Here is a 6,000-nt window from a genome sequence, read left to right as displayed (position 1 = left end):
AGTGCAAAAAGATAGAATAAGCATCTCATATATAATCATGGAAAAAGTGATTTAGAAACATGTAGAAATATATGTAGAAATATATACAAAAGCCTATTAGAGATGGAGCATCTTTGAAATGTGTATTTATTCAATGGGGGTGTTTATTTTTTGTTTATATGTACTTCAAATGTTTGGTGCTTATATTTTAGAGTATCGTTCTTTCAGAGCTGTCAGTGGTGTGTATCGTTGTCATGGTGATTTGACGCTCCTGGGTATGAGTCATTCATGCAGAGAGCGCTGCTGCCGACTCAGAGAAGGGAGCCGTGCGGTTCGAGGAAGATTGATCGGAACAAGAATACACAGCAGCCACGGGTGAGAGAATTGCCTGTATTATAGCGCACAAATGTTGGTATATTCGTTTGTATATATATATATAGGATGATTCCTATATATGTTGCTCTTAGGGTTGTGAAAACGGAGTTACATAATGGTCTCTGTTACTTCATTGAGACCTGTTGGTTTTAATGTCTTGAGTTTATACATCCAGAAGATTTCTCTTCTGCAAAGAATATTATAACGGTCTCTTTGGTTTTCCTTAATGTGATCGATCGGGGTGATGGTGAAGCAGTTAAAATCACTATCATGTGCTAGTGTGCAATGTCTGGATATACTGTGGAGTAAAAATTTCTTTTTGCAGTTGGATCTATGTTTGTTTAATCGACAATGTAAGGGTTGGATTGTTCTTCCCACGTATTGAACTCCACATTTACAGTTTATGAGATAAATCACGAATTTTGACTGACAGTTTAAGTTTTCATTGATGTTAAATACTTTTCCTGTTTGTTGAGACCGGAAAGTGTGTGTTTTATCAGTAATCGATTGACAGCACAGGCACCTAGTTGTTCCGCATTTAAAGCTGCCTATTTCAGATGATTGATTCTGTTGTTGTATTTTCCGTTTAGAATTGTCTTTTATTCCTGAGAGGTTCACTCTACTTGGGGCTAGGATGTTTTTAATAGTTCTCGCTCTTCTGAAAGTAGTTATAGCTTTTGCTGGTAGAATTTTCTGAAGAAAGGGATCAGTTTGGAGTACATGCCAGTGTTTGTTGAGAATGTCTCCTATTCTTTTGTATGATGTATTGTATTGTGTAATGAAGTTAAAACCAAAGTTCATAGTTGTTTTGCTATGTTCTTGTGTGGTTATTTGGTCACTAGTAGATGGTTGTAGAAGACAGTCCTCCTGGTTGAGAATTTCAGTTTTTTTATAGGCATCAGTTAAAAGTGTCTTTGGATAGCCTTTCTCCTTAAAGCGTTTGTATAATATTCGACTCTGTTTCTTGAAATCTGTTTTAAGTGTACAGTTTTTTCTTATTCTCTTGTATTGGCTATAAGGGATGTTCTTGAGCCATTTTGGGTGGTGTCCACTGTTAAAATTCAGGTAGCTATTAGTATCCACTTTTTTAAAATGGGTACGTGTGATGAAATTATTCCCTGATGCAATTATTGATAAATCTAGAAAATCTATCTCTTTTTCTTGTATGTTGGATGTGAATGTGATACCCCAATTATTATCGTTAAGGGAGTGACAAAAATTTTTGGCACTTGTTTGGTCACCATTCCATATGATAAAGAGGTCGTCTATGTATCTTTTGTATAATAAAATGTGATCCATTGCCCAGGGGTGTTTCCAAATAAAATGATCTTCGAAAGCGCCCATAAAAATGTTGGCGTAGCTTGGTGCTACCCTAGTACCCATTGCCGTGCCCTTCACCTGGTGATATATAGTTTCGTCAAAGGAGAATACGTTGTTTTTAAGGATGAATTCCATACTTTTACAGAAAAAATGGATTTGAGGTGGTTGAAGGTCAATGTCCCTTTCCAGGGTGTTTCTAAGGTTTTTGAGACCTAGAGAGTGTTCAATGTTGCTGTACAGAGCACTTACATCTAGGGTGATGAGTAAATTGTTTTTAGAGGGTATCAGGCGGAGTTCACTAATAAGCTGAGTAGAGTCTTTTAGATAACTTGGTAAAGTTACTACATATTTTTGAAAGCACAGGTCTAGGTAGTGGGACAAGTGACAGGTGGGTGATTGCATTCCAGAAATAATTGGTCTGCCTGGGGGATTTTTGGGGTCTTTGTGGATTTTGGGTAGGTGATAGTAGAATGGTAGATTGATATTTTTAGGTGTGAGGTAGTTCTTTTCATTTTTGTTTAGGATTTTATCTGTGAATGCTTGGTCTATCAACACTTTTAGACGTTTAGTAATGTCTTCAATGGGGTTAAAGTCAAGGTTGTTATAATAATTAGTGTCAGATAGGATTTTTAGTGCTTCAGAATAATAGTCAAGTGTGTTCTGGATCACTGTCCCTCCACCTTTGTCAGCAGATCTTATTACAATTAAATTGTTTTCTTTGAGGTTTTTCAGGGCTCGTTTTTCATTCGAGGTGAGGTTATTTTTATACGGAAATTTGTGTTGTTCGAGATTTTCCAAATCTCTACAAACTAAGTGATGAAAGGTGTTGATGAAATTACCCTGGTTGGCTATGGGATAAAATTTCGATGGGGGTTTTAGATTAGTATGTTTAAAAATTACCGGTGTTTCATTCTGTGAATCCACCTCAATAACTGTGTCGACGTTATTTTTGGTGTTATCAGCTTTATGGGTTGTCAGTTGGAAGTGTCTTTGGAGAGTGAGCTTTCTAGTGAAACGGTGTAGGTCAATAAATAAATTAAAACCATTTGTTCCAGTGGTTGGACAGAAAGAGAGGCCTTTGTTAAGAAGAGATATTTCTGTTGTATTTAAAATGTGGTCAGAGAGGTTAAAAATGGACATATATGGTATCGGGGAAGTTAGTGGTATTCTCTTTTTCTTTTTGCCTCCCCGGGTTCCTCTATAACGTTTTTTCGTTTTTTTGGGCGGAAAAAATCGTTTATGGTCAATTGTAGGGGATTGGAGACTGGGGTAATTTCTAAAAAAGAGGAAGAAGCATTTCCTAATGAAGCAATATTTTCTACATCAGAGGAAGAGGCTGTTTCCTCTGGAATTGCGGTACATATAGCAGGGGTTAGAAATGGAGCGGACATAGTGGAACCAACTTTTGTATTATCAATCGTGGTCATGGTACTTGGGGATAAAGGTAGATCCAGAACAAATGCTCGTTCATTGACAAGTGTACTATTATCGGATTCCATGTTGTTATCAGATTCCATATTAATAACTGTATTGGATGCCCTCATCCTGTTAGCCACCCGGGTTTATATGAGAGTCCGGGAGCACACTCAAGAGGTTCGACAGGAGAGCCGGGTCCACACCAGCACCCTCGGTCCAGAGACCACTATTGCCTTTCCCTAGTGCGCTACCTGAAGAACCCATGCAGGTAGACAGAGTCCGGTTATCTGAACAGGAGAAGCAGCGCAGGTCATTTTATGCCCAATGCCCACAGAAGCCAGGAAGCTCCATTACCTAGGGTTGCTTGGAGAGGCAACTCTAGGTGGAACGTCTCCAAACGTTAAAACTTCTCACAAATTATTGACTCCTGTGGCCATCGTCTCCGGAGAGACGTCACATCCTTCCTAGCTGGGCACGATGGTGTCCATAAAACCCGAGACCTGATTGCTCGTCACTTCTAGTGGCCCATGCCACCTAAAGATGTTCTGGACTTTGTCTTTTCTTGCACGGTGTGTGCTTCTAACAAAGTTACTCACTCCAAGCCGGCTGGCCTGCTTCAACCTCTGCCTGTACCCAATGCCCCCTGGCAGCACATTGCAATGGACTTTGTCACAGACCTTCCCCCCTCAGCAGGATGCAACACTATCTGGGTGGTGGTGGACCGGTTCTCTAAGATGGCACATTTTATCCCCCTGACCGGCCTACTTTCTGCTCCCCGACTGGCGAGTCTCTTCATTCAACACATCTTTCGCTTGCATGGCTTGCCTCTTCACATTGTGTCCGACCGGGGGGTTTAGTATACCTCAAAGTTCTGAAGAGCCCTCTGTAAACTCCTGGATGTGAGATTGGACTTTTCCTCAGCCTATGAATCCCAGCCCAATGGGCAAGTTGAGAGGATCAACCAGATCATGGAGAATTATCTCCACCACTTCATCTCTTCAGCACGATAACTGGGTACAACGTCTTCCATGGGCCGAGTTCTCGTACAACAAGAATCTACCACTTCCACTCCATTTCACATTGTGTACAGTCAACATCCTAGAGTCCCTCTTCCAGTGTCAACTTCATCTCAGGTACCCGCTGCTGACTCTGCATATGGGGACTTTCTGCAAATCTGGCAACAGACCCGGTCCTCTATTTTGCTGGCAGTCGATCGCATGAAGCGAAAGGCAGATACAAAGAGAAGAGAGCCGCCTCAGTATCTTCCAGGTACTAAAGTCTGGCTGTCCTCTCGGAACATTCGTTTGAAGGTGCCCTCATACAAGTTTGCTCCCAGGTTCCTTGGTCCTTTCGAGATTCTGCAACAGATAAACTCTGTCTCCTATAAGCTGCAGCTGCCTCCTACCCTCAGAATCCCCAACTCCTTTCATGTGTTCCTCCTGAAACCCGTGGTTCTGAACCGCTACAGCAAGACTTCTAGTTCCACAGTTGCTCCCAGCGGTTCTTCTGATATATTCGAGGTGAGGGAGATCCTGGACTGCAAAAGGGTAGGAGGAAGGACTTTCTATTTGGTGGACTGGAGAGGGTTTGGTCCTGAGGAGAGGTCCTGGGAGCCAGAAGAGAACCTCAGTGTCCCTGCTCTTATTAAAAAAATCCTATCTCGCTCTGGCCCCAAGAAGAGGGGGCGTAAGAAGAGGGATACTGTAGCGTCCATGGACACGGGCCGTCGGGTTTACTCCCATCCCGACGCCCGCAGCCATGGATCCGTGAGTGCTGGTCCCCATCTCCTTCCTAGGAGACGCCAGCGCTCACTTCCGGTCCGTTCTGCTGTGTCCCGTAGGATGTTCACGCACGCTCGTGCCCATCCTTAAAGGGCCAGCGTGCGCACATCAGGAAATCATCATAATCAACGGACCATTATTTCCTGGTCTACAAGAAGGCCCCAGCCCTTCTGATCCTTGCCTGAGCATTGTTAGTTTATCCCAGTCTGTCTTGCAAATGGTCCCTTAGTGTTTCCCATTCCAGTTGTTACCTGTGCCCTGTTACCTGTTCCTGTATCCAGTGCTGTTCTTGTTCCCATGCCTACCAGTGTTGGAGTTGTTCTACTGCACCTGCTGTCATTTGCCACGTCCAGTGTCGTTTGCCACGTCCAGTGTCTTCTGCCACGTCCAGTGTCTTCTGCCACGTCCAGTGTCTTCTGCCACGTCCAGTGTCTTTTGCCACGTCCAGTGTCTTCTGCCACATCGGATACTGCCCGCCACGTCTGACGCTACCTGCTGCATCGGCCTCCATCCGTGCTGAAGCCACAGCCACTGTCTGGACTAGTTCAGGTACCCAAGCGTTACTATCTACCATTGACTATTGTATAGACTGTGACCTGGTCAGCTGCCTCTCCGCTAAAAGTTAATCGATATATTATATGCATCCAAACTGGTGCAATTGCAAAATACAATTTGTCCCGCAAAAAACAAGCCCTTATACGGCTATGTCGACGGATTAAAAAAAACGTTACGACTGTTGGAATGTGACCATGAGAAAACAAAAAAATAATCCTTGGTCAACATGCAAAATGGTCTGGTCATTAAGGGGTTAATGACCACCATGAAAAGGCGTATGGGCAGTCATTAAGGGGTTAAAGAAAAATAATGTATTTGTTTTTTTAAACAGTCTTTACATCAGGAGGGTAACCTATTAAAATTAGAACGTTGTGAGTTGCGTACCTGAGAATGCTCCTCTTCTTCAGGATCTGGGTTCTCTTCTTCTCTAGATACAGGCAATGGCGGCTTATAATATGGGCGGTTCGGGCGGCCGCCCGGGGCCCGAGTCTGCCAGGGGGCCAGAACCGCACACAATCTTAAAAAACTATGCAGCACTGCTAGCTGCCGCGCTGCCTGCTTCCAACTGAATCTG

General features: G+C 43.2%; 1 protein-coding gene across 1 annotated transcript in view; it reads left to right on the top strand.

Moving 5' to 3' along the window:
- Positions 1-202: 202 nt before the first annotated feature.
- The window catches only part of LOC142740661 (aquaporin-2-like), a 102,141-nt gene continuing 96,343 nt past the window's right edge, over positions 203-6,000 (top strand). Inside the window, exon 1 of the mRNA XM_075850075.1 lies at positions 203-354. The gene's annotated coding sequence lies outside the window, so the exon portion shown is untranslated. The remainder of the gene's footprint in view (positions 355-6,000) is intronic.

This window comes from Rhinoderma darwinii, chromosome 2 (assembly GCF_050947455.1).
Source record: "Rhinoderma darwinii isolate aRhiDar2 chromosome 2, aRhiDar2.hap1, whole genome shotgun sequence".
NCBI classification, from domain to species: Eukaryota; Metazoa; Chordata; class Amphibia; order Anura; family Rhinodermatidae; genus Rhinoderma; species Rhinoderma darwinii.
Note: the sequence above shows the minus strand (reverse complement) of the source record. Positions and strands in the feature narration are given on the sequence as shown.